This window comes from Rhinopithecus roxellana, chromosome 8 (genome assembly GCF_007565055.1).
Source record: "Rhinopithecus roxellana isolate Shanxi Qingling chromosome 8, ASM756505v1, whole genome shotgun sequence".
NCBI classification, from domain to species: domain Eukaryota; kingdom Metazoa; phylum Chordata; class Mammalia; order Primates; family Cercopithecidae; genus Rhinopithecus; species Rhinopithecus roxellana.
The window spans coordinates 126,687,637-126,703,629 of NC_044556.1; the positions used below are offsets into that span (position 1 = coordinate 126,687,637).

General features: G+C 39.1%; 1 protein-coding gene across 2 annotated transcripts in view; it reads left to right on the forward strand.

Annotated features, from left to right (window-relative positions):
- Window positions 1-15,993, forward strand: part of PAPPA2 (pappalysin 2) — a 394,482-nt gene that overhangs the window by 283,424 nt on the left and 95,065 nt on the right. The window lies entirely within an intron of this gene.

Genomic DNA, 15,993 nt, shown 5'->3' on the forward strand with positions numbered 1-15,993 from the left:
TATGTATAGAGTGTTTGCTCAATCACTAACTGAAAAATGAATTTAGGAACTACTAAAAAGACATAGGAAGCAAGGAAAGAATAATCTGTGGAAGGCACACTTGGGTTTTATATTTTGTTCTTCTTTCCTTCGCTGACCATAATTTTTATGTAAATATTTAATGTCTTTACAAGGTCTTAACATCTTTTTTACATATAAAACCACCAACTTCAAATCAACATTGTTATATAAACTGCCAAAAATTCTCTGCCAAAAACTCAATGTTCCCTAAGCAATGTATATTTTTCCACTTATTTCCACCTGGACAGTGTATATAGCAAGTTTAACAATTACTTGCTAGGGCGTGTCATATAATCTTTTAGAATTACATGTGGAAATAGGAAATGCATTAGCTACATATGTCTTTCTGTGGATGTCTGTGATTGTCATCGTCTAGACAGATGTGGCTATGAGGTTCACTGGCATCTCAGCAGCAGCTATTGGAGGGATTGTACTCACAGTGTTGGTGTGCCCAACGTTAGGGGAAGGAGCTTCCCAAACACAACAATCTGTTCTGCATTTGGGCTAGAATCATTCTATACATGGTCTAATCAATTGAGTGAGACTACAGGTGACAGGGTTCATTCCTCAGCAAGGGAGGTGAGATCACTTACTTGTTACTAGGTGATTATGATCCTAGTGACAAAAGCTGGGGTTCCGAGAAGTACTCCATCACCAAAAAGAAATTCTGGTGCCACAAAGCTCATTCAAGGTATCCCAGATACTCAGACCTCACAGGGATGGGCAGTAGAGAGTACTAGTATAGCATGTTAGTTATCTATTGCTGTGTAGCAAATTATACCAAAAGTTAATGGCTGAACACAATAAACATTATCTCACAGTTTCTGTGGTTGAGGAATCTGGATGCAGCTCAGCCAGGTATCTCTGGCTTAAGATCTCTTATGAGGTTGTAGTCAGGCTGTTGGCCAAGGCTGTAGTTACCTCAAACCTCAAGCAGAGCTGAAGAATTCACTTCCAAGCTCACTCCTGTGTCTACTATCAGGCCTCAGAAGATCCGCATCCAAGCTCACTCATAGGTGTTGGCAGTGAGCATGCTCACACAGAAGTGGCTCAATTCCTTGCCAAGCAGGCCTCTCCACAACTATCTGAGTGTCCTTGTGACATGGCAGCTAGTGATCCAAGACAGAAAGAGAGCCAAAGACGGTGAACACATGAGAGACTGCCCAAGAAGGAAGCCACAGTCTTTTCATAACATAATATTGGAAGTGACAGTCCATTACTTCTGGCATATTCTATTCCTTAGAAGTGAGTCAGTAAGTTCAGTCCATACCCAAGGGGAGGGGTTGGCATAGGGACATGAATCTCTGGGGGCCAGTAATAATAGTTTATGTTAACTAAGCATTAACTGTAAGCCAGGTATTGTTCTAAGTGTTAGAAAGGGATAAACAGTAAGGGGTAATGAATATCATAAGGTTAACTAGTTCATCTGCAACTTTAAAGTCTTCTTTCTTAGTGAACAAATGCTCCAAATATTAACACAAGAATGTAGACTATTAAAATAACATTTATTAGAATTATGGCCTCTCTCTCTCATATATTTTCAAATTATATTCTCTACTGGCTCTACCTCTGGCCTTAAGCCATACAGCATTTCTTTCAGGTCCCTGAAACATGTGTTCTTGGTGAGCTTTGCACATAATGTTCCTTTCCTACTTTCTTGACTGCCTTCTAATCCTTCTTCACTTAACTCATACTCTACCATCAAGATTCACCTTCCGTGAAGTTTTGGCAAACTTCCTCGCTGTTCCCATAGGACATACTGCATGATGCAAACTCTGCAAAAGCAGCTGTCACATTGGGTGGTAACTGTTTATTTACGTGTTGTTCTTTCTCATTAAACTCTGAGCTTCCTGTAGTGGATAATTCTGCTCAATATATCTGAATACCTACAGAGGGCCTAGCACATAGTAGATATGAGAAACTGTTTTAGATGACAGTTACCAACTTTATCTCTAAATACTCCATGGAACAGAACTGAACAAGAAAAACAAAAAAGTAGAAGTTACAGCCTTTCTAGACATGAGGAACAAGAATTTCCCTTACAATCATGGCTGTGAAGTTTCAACAAAGAAGTTGATTAATTATAATTACTGCTGCTAGTTCTTTTTCTCATGTGGCACTGTGGGAAAAACAAGTTTTATATGCATGCATGCAAACCAGGAGAAATAGGATATGATTCTCCAGTTTACACTGTGTATCTGGAATGCATAAGCATTTCCAAACCACATGTGACTGACAGGAGCCATGCAAATTGACTTTTCCTTGTCAGCCAGCAAATCAGTGCAATGTAGTAAATTTTGATATACAGGGAGCCTAGTAAATCTCATATACTTTAATTGTGAAGATATCTGAAACCTAAATCCCTATGTATTCTCAAAGAGTCCAAGTGTTTTTGCAGCCTGTATCAATCACGGTTGTATATGTAGATGTACCACAATATAAAACCCTCAAATTCTGGGCAGTGAGAGGGATTCCTGGCTACCTCCTTCTTACCCCTTATGACCTGAATTCCACTGATACTTACATGGGCAGGGGAGAGCTGACAGATGCCTGCCAGTAGAAGATGTGTTTTCCATTTTGTATTTAAACATTACTGACCAGTGGCCCATCCCTCCTGCAACACTACACTTTAAAATCAACCTGATTGGCCCACAGAATCTCAGATGAAAGCCAGGAAACCTAAGTCTGCCTCTCCAGTGATGTTCATCATGATCTTTGTCTTGGACAAAGTAATTTCTCCTTGCTTCCCACTTAACAACTAACAACACAGAAGAACACGAAAACTCTTATCAATATGAAAAAGCAAGGCTGGCAGCCAGAATCTGTGAGGATTTCCTCCTGATTGCAAATGTATTGGGGTTAAATTGAGAAACATAATTGGAAATCAAAGCAGGCACTTTTTATTTTCTGGAAAGAAAAAACCATTTAAAGAATAGAGCCATACTAAAAGAGGAGAGGGAAACAGGTTATTCTTTCTTCATTCCCTGGCTCCCTTAACTTTGTTCTGTCTCAGTCTTGTTTCCCATTCTGTTATGATGACTACCCAGTTTATGACCCTTTGGGCTTATTCTACTGATCATGAACCCCTTAGTCTTGAAAACCAAGTTTAGTTTTCCTGATTTTGGCCACCAGTGCTCAAGAAGAGCTCAATTCATTCTTACCCTCCAATTGTTTCCAGCTCTAGCCACTTTAGGGATAGGTTCTGCACAACTTGCCACAATATCAGGAGCAGGCAAACCTCCAACCATCCCAGGATTTTGTTAATGGCTTTGGGAAGTGGAAACCATCTATTTTATTAATGTAATGGGATTTGCAGTCTATCTAAAATATAACCCAGACACCAACATGTTAACATACCTAAGTGAGTGAATTCGTTTACAGACAAACAGGACTCTTTCTACTTTGGAAATTTGCAAGGTCAAGATAGAAGAGTTTACCAGTAGGCAAGAATTGCTATGGGCATGTGGTTTCTCCTATCGAATTTTGTTCTTCCAATCCAATGGATACAATGGAAAAAAATGATTGTAATTTCTGCGACTAACCTAATAATATATCCATAAGATCTCTGAGTGCTGAATCTTCAAAAGATATAGAACCATTTCCAGGACATGGATTGATGGCAATAATTGAAACTTTTGACTACTCTACTCATCTCTTTACAGCATTTACACTTTTTCTTCAATCTGCATAGATTTCCCTGTTTACCTGGTTGAGAATGTGGTGTCAACCTTTTATGCAATTGTGCTTCTTTCATTTTTCCCTTGTATTCCAAACAGTTTTTGATTTATATAATTTGATGTTAGATAGTTAAATATATAATTTTTTGTGAGCCTTTTATCTTTATTAGGATCATACATCTTGCCAATCCTTTTACCCCTTTAAATGCTTGTGTCTTTATATTCTACTCTTTCTGGAATTAAAATTTCTATCCTTGCCTTCCTTTTGTATGTATTTGTTTGATAAATATTTGCCTTTCTTTTATTTTTAACCTTTCTCTGTCTTTGCTGCCAGTGAGCCCCAGGCACATAGCTTCACTGCACTTTTCACAAAGACATGCAGATTTTGCCATGTCCAACTACTCCAAGATTTTATTCCAAAAGTGTATCCCATGGTCCTCAAGCTTCCAGGATTCTTTAGGACTCAGTAGCATTTTACCTTTAGGATGTTTATCTCCCAATATATAACGGCTTTTGCCACTGGTTCCACACCCCACCCCAGCTCACTAAGACTTTTATACTTCCTAACCTGAAGTCTTGAAATGAGTAAAGAAAAGGCAGTACTGATAGGAATAATGGCTGGAGAACAGATCTCTGACCCATGCAAAACAGGGCCCAGTTTTCTGGTCTTTACAGGGGCTGGGAAATGAAGAAAGAATAACATGTTTTTTTCTTTTAGTATGGCTTCATTACTTATTCTCTCCTTTTCAGGAAACAAAAAGTACATGGTGTGGTTTCCAATGCTGTTTCTCAATTTAACTCCAATATATTTTTCAATCAAGAGAAAATCCTTACAGATTTTGGTTGCCAATCTTGGTTTTTGGTATTGAAAATAATTTTCATATTTTTCTATATTGTTGGTATTTAAATGGGAAGCAAAGAGAAATTACCTTATAGTATTATTGTGAGATTAACTGAAAGTAACACATGTGAGATTTGTAGCACCTTCTAACACCAGGTTGGAGTACCACCTGTGGCAATTTTCACAGTATTCCCCATCTTTATTTTTTGCCAATCAGGTGTGCTAGTTATCAATAAATTTGTTTGTTTCCTCTTGATTCCAAATCCAGCCTTATCTCCTATACTGTAATATTAGAGCTGGATTTTTATCACTATTTATCCTTTGCCAACTGGCATCATGTTACGCATCATCAGTAGAGGGTGCTAGAGAGACAATGCCGGTCCTAGGACAGGTTTTCTCTGCTGTTTCGGGTGTGATTTCTTCTCTTTTGTTGCTGTGACATGCTTGGCCAGTGGTGTGCAGCACACCTACAGTCAAATACAGCAGACATTTTTTCAGTTGGCTCTTCATCACAGTCAACCAAATGTGGCAGTTTGAGAAACTGTGATGCTGCTGAATGCCGTGGATTACTAGCATCCCATATTCCAATGGCAAGGGACTCAGCATTGTACTCAAGACCAAACGCACAAACTTGTCCCCAAATCCCATCCTTGCGAATCTGTCTTCTAGTATTAACCCCAGTACCATTCCATCTCAGTTGGGATCCAATCAGGACACAGTAATTAAAATAGAGAAGTTTCATAAAAGTAATTCTTAACCAGTAATGGAATTAACTACTAAAGGGTAGGAAGAACTCTAACAAATAAAAGAATGATTGATAAAGGTAGCAACCATTACTTTTATGAGTGATAGAAGAGTATCTAAGAAAGGAACAAATATGGAAGAGGCCACCAACCCAAAGCTGAGGTTCAGATCTCATTGGAAGAGGTGGGGCTGTGGCACATTGTGTGGCAGAGAAGTTGTGGAGGTTCTACAGAATGGAATGGGGCTGGTAGTCAGTAAATGCTCACTGGGGTGCAGGTAAAAGCTCATGAAGAAGCTGGCTCTGGAACGCAATTGAGACTTGCTGGAAAGCTGTCACTGTGGTGCTGCTGGAACTTTCGGGGAGTCTCCCCACTAGGCACTAATGAAACTTGATGGGAGACATCCATGGGGTGCCACTGAGACTTGTTGAGAAGCCAGCTAACGTGCTGGTAAGACTTGCTGGGACATGTGGAGTATCCCTGAAACTCACTAGGTGGTGAGCACCACTGGTTGTCCCACACATGGCTGGAGAAGCAAGGAGAGGAAATCACATAGGAATGGAGGCAAGCCTCTTCATCCTGCAATGTCTCTCCAGTGCCATCTACTGAAGAAAAAAGTGACATGCTAGCTGGTAAAGAGAAACGTTTTCATGTTCTAGCTCTAGTATCAAAAAGCAGAACAATGAAGGGTGGATTTGGAACTGAGAGGCAGTAAGTTGAAAACCAGCAGAGAAAGTCTTGTCAAATAACCAAGAAGAAACCCCTTTTCTCTGTGTCTTTTGTGTTCCACACAGGAGTTCTTTCCTGGGTTCAATACTATTTTTCTTTTTCTTTTTTCTTTTTTTTAGAGACAGAGCATCACTCTGTCACCCAGGCTAGAGTGCAATGGCATGATCTCAGTTCACTGCAAGCTCCACCTCCCGGGTTCACACCATTCTCCTGCCTCAGCCTCCCAAGTAGCTGGGACTACAAGTGAATACTATGTTTCAATATAATTTCTGAATAGATTTGAGCTAATTAGAAATTCTTTTTTTAATGTTTTGAACTTAAGTCCTAGACCAACATAAAGTATAAATACCTTATTAGTTTATTCAGTATAAATACAAATTCTGATTGAGATGGAAAACAAGTAACAGATACTGATAAATATAAAATCCTAGTGGGTTCTAAGGTTTGCCTTAAACTATAACTTATCAAAGCCAAGTGTTCCAGTATAAAATTGAATAGGATATTAATCTTTTAAAATAAATATCCATGTAGAAACTAGGATATTTCTTCTCTCTCTTGTTCTCACTCTCATTATATGTGTATATGTGTGTGTGTTTGTTTGCATGTGTGTATTCATGTGTTTGTGTATAGAAAGAGATAAACTATTTGTTGTTCAGAAACCATTTAAGTGACTCAATTGAACAGGAATAATTTTTCAATTTAGGAAACTGAGACTCAAGTGCACAAATTTACTTTATTTGGGATTAGCAAAAGTAAGACTAGAATCCAAGTAACTTGTTTCTAAGAAGGAAAGCTATTATATAAATGGCAAACTATTTCAGAAATCTACTCTCATGTCTACTACTCTTCAAGAAATCCTCCCACCCTCTCTCAAACTATATTTTGATTCAGGTAACAAGAGTTTAACTAGCCCTAGAATAATCAAATAACAGCTGTATTTTACATCTACTTATGTAAACGGGCATATTTGTTTAGAGGAAATGATGACTTGTAAATTCAGGCTCCAAGTAATACAGGCAAGCTGGAGGTACCTGATGGAGTAGGTTACCAAGGGGAAAATTGTAAAGATACTTTGGACTTTTGGGAAAGTGTAGGAAATATTTAATTCAGATTAGGGCAATTTTATGGGCACAACCCAGAGGATTTGAGGTCAATAGAAAAAGAGAAGTTTTGACCCAGTCCTATGGGGTCCTAGCCCAGACCAAAAAAAATTAAAAAAATAAAAATCTTGTTTCTTAGAAAAGAAAAAAAAAATCTGAAGAAACATATTCCACTCTCTCTGAGATTAAAGTACATCTAATCCAGGAAAAGAAACATAATTTTGAAAGCCTGGCTTATGTGTGTATTAGTTTTCTAATGTTGTGTAATAATATTACTATAAATATAGCAGCTTATAACAATGCTTATTTATAATCTTACAGTTTCTGAGGGTCAGGATTCTAGGCAAGGCTTAGCTAGGTCATCTGTAAGGCTATAATGAGGTGTCAGAAATGTGTTCTCATTTGAAGACTTGACTGAGGTAAGTCCACTTCCAAGTTCACATGGCTGTTGGTATTTGGTTCTAAAAGACTGTCACACTGAGGGCTTCAGTTTTTTTTGCTGAATGTTGCACAGAAGCCACCCTTACTTCCCTGCCACATAGTCTGCTCCATTGGGAAGCTCACCTATGGTAGCTTGTTTCTTTAAATCCAACAAGACAAAGAATCTCTCAGCAAGTAAACTACAATCTTTTGTAACATAATCACAAGTGTGACAGCTTATCAACTTTGTATTCAATTGATTAGCATCATGTCACTGGTCCCACCCACACTCTAGTTGAGGAGATTACGCAAGGGTAGGGATTTCAGAAGGCAGGGATTATTTCCGTCACAATAGTTTAGCCTGAGATAGGCGAATGTATGCAGTACCCTTGGAGTTATCTGACTACATGTGTCTCATATCCTGACAGAGCCACATGCTATAGCCATGTAGTTCCAACTTACTAGACAGCTTAGGACACAAGGGATACACAAATAACTTGCTTGTAGGAAAAAAGCATGAAGGAAAAGTAGTGATTCCAAGAGTAAGGTCTTTTCATAGAAATTCCCCAGCTCTTGATAGGTGGATTATCCAAGCAGTTCTCTACCAGAGAATGTCCTCGCAACTCTCTTTCATCCAGGAAAAAACACATCTGTTTTATGAATGATACCTGTCCAGATTTTTTCCCCTTATTCTTTAGTCTGCTTCAGAGCCATCTTGTTCATGGCTCACCTGGTATTTTTATAGTATCATCAAAATGAAATTTAATCAGTAATGTTAATGTGTTTCCTAGAAAATAAGATTATAGTCATGTACCACATTACAACATTTTTCTCAGTGAAAGACTGTATATATAATGATGATTTCATAAGATTATAATACAGTATTTTTGCTGTACCTTTTCTATGTTTAGATTTGTTTAAATACACAAACACTTTTCATTGTGTTACAATTGCCTACAGTATTTGGTACAGTAACATGTGTACAGGTTTGTAGCCTAGGAGCAATAGGCTACGCCATGTAGCCTATGTGTGTACTAGGCTGTATCATATAGGTTTGTGTAAGTACACTCTATGATATTTGCACAATCAAATCACCTGACGACACATTTCTCAGAACATATCCCAATGTTAAGTGACACACGACTGTATATAAAAATACAAAAATTAAAAAGTTGTGGTTACTGTTTCGATTACCTTTATTCTGATTATTTTTATAATGATGGATAATTGAGAGTTAGCAATTTTGATCCAGTCTGGATCATACGCATATTTGCATATTTGACCACATTGGTGGTCATACACATACACCAATGTGGTCATATATCTGTATGAATATGTGTGTGTGTGTGTGTGTGTGTTTGTGAATATGTTTCACTTTATGCAAGACAGTCTTGAAAAAGGTTAATGCGATATGCATTGAATTATAAAACTAATTTTTAAAATGATTTACATTTTTAAGTGGTTGTACCATTCAAAAGAGCATTGTTGTTCTAATTTTAAGGTCTTTATTCTTTTAGAGCAGTTATAGGTTCACAGAAAAATTGAAAGGAAGGTACAGAGATTTCCCATACACCCACTGACCTTACCCATGCCTAGCCACTCCTGCTATCAACATCCCCTCTACCAGAGTGAGACATTTGTTAAAACTGATGAACCTACATTGACATGTCATAATCACATCAAATCTATAGTTTGCATTAGAATTCGCTCTTAGTGTTTGTTGTGCATTCTATGTATTTGGGCAAACGTGTAATAATAAGTATCCATCATTATAGTATCACGCACAGCATTGTCACTGCCCTAAAAATCCTCTGTGTTCTGCCTATTCACCAACATACCCTACATCCCTGCTGTCCCAAACTTCTCACAACCATTAATATTTTTACCATCTCCATCATTTTGCCTTTTCTAGAATGTCATATAGTTGGAATTACACAGTGCATGGAATTACACAGTTTTCAGATTAGCTTCTTTCACATTGTTACATGCATTTAAGTTTCCTTCATGTCTCCTCATAGCTTTATAGCTCATTTCTTTTTATCATTGAATAATATTCCATTGTGTGACTGTACAACAGTTTATTTATCCATTTACCTATTGAAGGACATCTTGGTTTCTTCCAGGTTTTGGCACTTATGAGTAAAGCTGCTATAAATATCCATGTGCTGGCTTTTGTATAGACATAAATTTTAAAATGTCTTTGTATAAATACCAAGGAATGTGATTGTTGGATCATATGGTTAAGAGGATGTTTAGTTTTATATGAAGATATATTGTTTTTTTAAGAAAAACATAAATATTGTTGTAAAGAGCAATGACATCCTCAGATCTTTTTCCTCTTCTCCTTCTTTTCTTTTGTCTTTTCATCATAAATCTTTATTCTTCTATTTACTTACATAAAAGTAAGCCTGTACTCTTGAACAACATGTAAATTAAGAGTACCAACCCTGTACAGTAAAAAAAAAATGCATATAATTTTTGACCTCCCAAAAACCTAACTATTAGCAGTCTACCGTTGCCTAGAAGTCTTACTGATAACATAAATAATTGGCCAGGCATGGTGGCTCACACCTGTAATCCCAGTACTTGGGAAGCCAAGGCGAGCAGATCACCTGAGATCAGGAGTTTGAGACCAGCCTGGCCAACATGGTGAAACCCTATCTCTACTAAAAATACTAAATTAGGCCGGGCGCGGTGGCTCAAGCCTGTAATCCCAGCACTTTGGGAGGCCGAGACGGGCGGATCACGAGGTCAGGAGATCGAGACCATCCTGGCTAACACGGTGAAACCCCGTCTCTACTAAAAATACAAAAAACTAGCCGGGCGAGGTGGCGGCGCCTGTAGTCCCAGCTACTCGGGAGGCTGAGGCAGGAGAATGGCGTAAACCCAGGAGGCGGAGCTTGCAGTGAGCTGAGATCCGGCCACTGCACTCCAGCCCGGGCGATAGAGCGAGACTCCGTCTCAAAAAAAAAAAATTAAAAAAAAAAAATTAAAAAAAAATAAAAAAAAATACTAAATTAGCCTGGCGTGGTGGTGGACACTGGTAATCCCAGCTACTTGGGAGACTGAGGCAGGAGAATTGCTTGAACCCAGGACACGGAGGTTACAGTGAGCTGAGATTGCACCACTGCACTCCGGCCTGGGTGACAGAGCAGGACTCCGTCTCAAAAATCAAAACAAAACAAAACGACAACAATAACAACAAACAATTAGTACATATTTGATATACTAAATGCATCATATTCTACATTCTTACAAAAAATAGTAAGCTAGAGAAAGGAAAATCTTATTGAGAAAATTGAGGAAGAGAAAATACATTTACAATTTATTGAGTGGAAGTGGATTATTTTAAAACATATAAAATCTGAGTCAAGGAAAAATAATGAATTGTGTTATTATATGGTCCTATATGCAAAGCAAAAATCCTTAAACTGAAATTTACCTTTTGCATTAAAAACATTTACCAATAGGCTGTTATTATGGACATCATTTGGAGTCCAGCCTCTGGCTCTTGTATATTTATAATAAACCTGAACATATACATATAATTAACATGCCTGCCTTACTTTGCTAACCATGCTTATGTAAAGAAGAGTATCAAGTAATTTTCAAAAATGAGTAATCAGTGAATAATGTGTATTTGGTTTGGCTTGCAATGCCCCAGACTCACAGATAGAGACCTACAAATTCGTGACATGAATACTAATTTAGTCACCTTCATTGTCTCTGTTAGCCTCTGTTCTTCAGGTTACTGTTCCCTGAAGCAGGGCCTGCGAAAATAAATAATCCTGGTAGAAAAATCAACAATTAGTCATCCAAATGACCCAAATTTTCCCTTTGCAGTTTATGAATTTGGGTAACATGCCATGTTAATCCTATCTTCAGGTTGACTTACTCCGGCTGCCTGGACTCCTCAGATCCCCGCCAATGGCACTATGTGCTAGTGACACAAAAGATGTCTCTAGCCTTAGAAAGCTATTCTTGAGAAGGTGAATCTGCTGGCAGAGAAGACATAGACTTATTCATTAAGTCCAGTGCAGGTGATTTATGTGTTAACCTCTATTGTTCATGGAGAATTCACTGTAGACGTGGAATTATAGTTAGGAAGTGGAGGGATGTGGTAGAAAGAATCGAAACTTTTCTGTAGAACTTCACTTCTATGTCTTTAATAGTCCCCAGAGCATTTATGGGAGGAAGTGTCTATCTCATTTAGGAGATGTAGAGACTCAGGTGTGAAAATGTTTCTTCTTGGTTATACTATAGGTTACAAATTGAGCTGGAGCTAGCTTATAGGACGTCTGAGCCCCAGTCCAGGGAGAGGAAGCCAGGGCACAGCTCAGTACTTGGCCATTCCATCCCTGCTGTGATCAGTCTCTGAGTCTGGTCTTGGGAATAGCATTATTTCATCTCTATTATCTGTCATTCTGCTTCATGCTTTATTTTTCCCTGGAACCCTCAGCTGCTGCTTTACAGATTCCCATTGTGCTTCAACTATTTGGAGCTCAGATTTGAAATGCCAACTCTTTTCCCTCCTCTTCCACCTGGATTGGGTTCCAAACCTTTCCAGCCTTCTTCTTCCTCTGCTCAGTCCTATGTAGAACCCCTTTTGATAGCCTCAAGATGTGAAGGCTCATCCTTTTTTTTTTTTTTTTGGCTTAGGAACTGCATTTTAAAGTATTTATTTTTTGACTCCTCATCTTTTATTTTTATCATAGGGTTTCCTTTTAATGTTCCTGAGTGATGGGAAATGTTCTCTCTTGCTGCTGGGAAAGGCACTATAGAAATGAAATATGTATTGCCGTTCTATTTATTTGATTATCTGCCTCCTCAAAGCAGTTTAACAAATTAACATTGAGTCTCTTATTTTCTACACAGTTTCTTTTAAGCAAGGAAAGAATTATAGCTGCTCAATTGCTCCCTTGCTTTCTTGCCCAACTTCCTCTTCCCAGAATGATTTGTCCATAAAATAAGAAGGAAGAAGGAAAACCCACTGGAGAGGATTCTGATTCCCCTGGCAGATGATGGATGGCCGGCTGAATGACAAGTTGGCTTTGGGAGGCACAGTGAGCTATTTGAGCCTTTTCAACTGTTTTTTTGTTTTGTTTTGTTTTGGTTTTGTTTTGTTTTTTTTTTTTTTTTTTGGTTTTTTTTTTCTGACTCATGAGGTTATAGAGGAAAAATGAAGGGGCCATGGACATGGTCTTTTGGGTGGGCTTAATGAAGTATGACTAAGACAATTCCAGAATAGCCTTTATTGAAACATTACTTTGTCTGAGATTGTTCTTAGTGGGACACGTTCTAAGAACTAACTAGTGAAAGCATTGGATCAAATGCTAGGAACAGGTGAAACCAGCTTAGGAAGACTTAGGGTTGAGGTCCACCCCCAAAAGAATAGACTGATTTTAAAACAACTCCTCCCTAGTGACTTATCATAGTGCCTGAAATTCCATCATTAGGAATTATTTTCTTTAAGTCTCTACAATGTCCAGAGGTCTCTTTAAAATAGTAAATAACTATATACTAGAACTAAAAGTGTTTTAAGTCTTTATCAACTATATAACAGAAGTATTCTCTTATGGATTTTCATAATTCAAAAAATAAACCCCATGGCCCTGCTGAAATGTAACCTAGTGTAGCCATTTAGAAGTTTTAGAGAACAAGAGAAGTAGAAAAAAGTGGTATTGAAAAGAGGGATTGGCCGGGCGCGGTGGCTCAAGCCTGTAATCCCAGCACTTTGGGAGGCCCAGATGGGCGGATCACGAGGTCAGGAGATCGAGACCATCCTGGCTAACACAGTGAAACCCCGTCTCTACTAAAAAATACACACACACAAAAAAACTAGCCGGGTGAGGTGGTGGGCGCCTGCAGTCCCAGGTACTCGGGAGGCTGAGGCAGGAGAATGGCATGAACCCAGGAGGCGGAGCTTGCAGTGAGCCGAGATCGCGCCACTGCACTCCAGCCTGGGCCACAGAGCGAGACTCTGTCTCAAAAAAAAAAGAAAAGAAAAGAGGGATTAATTAAAAATGTCACCTACTTCCCAATTTTGCTCAGGACTGGCCTTGTCGGTATAGTCTGTATTCATGGCAGCTGGTGGAGAAAGCACAGAAAATAAAAGGAAACCAGTATTTCCAAGGTTCTGTCATTTTGCCAGCCTGCCAAGGAGACAGATGCTGTAGACAGATTTGACCATAAGCTCTGGTTGAAATGACTCTCAGGCCGTGTCCGATTTTGTGTGCAACCATAGCTCTGCCGGCAGAGGAAGTCTGGAGATTGAAGTGGCAGCAAACCCAGTGCCCAGACCCCGGCTTCTCACTTTTGTCTACATAATTTAGTCTCACTGCATGATTTTAGCACAGTCTCTTCCCTTCCTCAGCCCTTGATTTCTCCATAAGCAAATGAGCCATCAATGTTGCAAGGCTCCAGCGGGTTAGGAAGAGCAAAAGAACAGAAGATAATAATACTCCAAATCTGATATCAACCAAGGACTGGTAAACTCTAGGATTAGAAGATGACAGAAGCAACGTGAAGCTTCTGTTGGGGAGTCTAGAAATTTACAAGGAAAATAAACCGAGGAGAAGTAGGGAGAGGTAGAGTCCCAAAGAGGCCCCGCAGGTGTTTTATGTTCTTACTTCTGCATGTGAATTTGAGAGCCATTCAAGGAGCTGGGTTGCAAATCCTTCAGACTTCCATTTAGCCATAGCTTATGTACAGCCCACAGAGAAGCCAGGCTACCCTGTCTTCCTGCCCTGTAGGTACTGTTCTAGGAGTGACACAGTCTGAAGCTTATGCCCATTAAACTTCATCACGGGGCTGTGTTGTTCTCACCTAACTCTTCATGTTTCACAATTTCCCAGGCTCAGCCTATGAATGTAGTTGGGCAAGTGTCATTCCCTAGTGAATAGCTTAATTTGTGTCCAGGAATAAATAATAGAGAGAGAGTCAGCAGTGCGGTCCCTTGGAGGGCGCCAGTGATCATTGATCTTTAGGAAGTGCCCCACAGGGAGATGGCTACTGCCTTTGCAAATCATGTATGTTGGGAGGAGAAAAGCATGTAGAGTTGACGTTTAAACAGCACATGGATTAGGGCCACTGACCTTCATACAGTCAAAAATTTGCCCATAATTTTTGACCTCCCCACAGTTTAACTACTGAAAGTCTACTGTTGACTGGAAGCATTACCAATAACGTAAAGTCCATTAACACATATTTGACATATCAAATATATTACATACTCTATTTTTATAATATTGTAAGCTAGAGAAAAAATCTTATTAGGAAAATCATGAGGAAAAAAATATTTACAAATTCTTCTTCTTTTTTTTTTTTTTTTTTTTTTTTGAGAAAGAGTTTCACTCTTGTTGCCCAGGTTGGAGTGCAGTGGCGCAGCACAATCTCGGCTCACTGCAATGCCCACCTCCCAGGTTCAAGCAATTCTCCTGCCTCAGTCTCCCAAGTAGCTAGGATGACAGGCATGCACCAGCACACCCAGCTAATTTTGTAGTTTAGTACATGGGGTTTCACCATATTGGTCAGGCTGGTCTCGAACTCCTGACCTCAAGTGATCCACCCACCTCGGCCTCCCAAAGTTTTGGGATTACAGGCGTAAGCCGCTGCGCCTGGCCATATTTACAATTTATTAAGTGGAAGTATATCATCATAAAGATCTTCATCTTCATTGTCTTCATGTTGAATAGGTTGAGGAGGAGAAAGAATAGGAGGGGTTGGCTCTGCTGTCTCAAGGGTGGGAGAGGTGGAAGAAAATATGTATGTAGGTGGACTGGCAAAGTTCAGACTCATGTTATTCAAGGGTCAGCTAATATATACATATCTTTTTGTCGTTTTAAATAAATGATTCTGCTTCCCTGGGCAAGTGCTAAGAAGCACATTAACTGCATAGTAGTCTGCAGTTTGAATTGTTTTCATTCTTTCTTTGGTATTCCAGAGATTTTATAATCTATGTTAAAATCATGAGTTCTGAAACTTGGTGAGAGACAGGGCTTTTAAAAGAGAGCACTTTTGGCTGTGTGATGTAAATCTGTTTCTCTTCAGAAAGACAGGGGGCCTGTAGATGATACTCTTATTATTATTATTATTATTATTATTATTATTATTGTTATACTTTAAGTTCTAGGGTACATGTGCACAACGTGCAGGTTTGTTGCATAGATATACATGTGCCATGTTGGTTTGCTGCACCCATCAACTCATCACTTACATTAGGTATTTCCCCTAACGCTATCCCTCCCCCAGCCTCCCACCCCCAACAGGCCCCGGTGTGTAATGTTCCCTTCCCTGTGTCCGTGTGTTCTCATTGTTCAACTCCCACTTACAAGTGAGAACATGCGGTGTTTGGTTTTCTGTCCTTGTGATATTTTCTTGAGAATTATGGTTTCCAGCTTCATCCATGTCCCTGCAAAAGACAT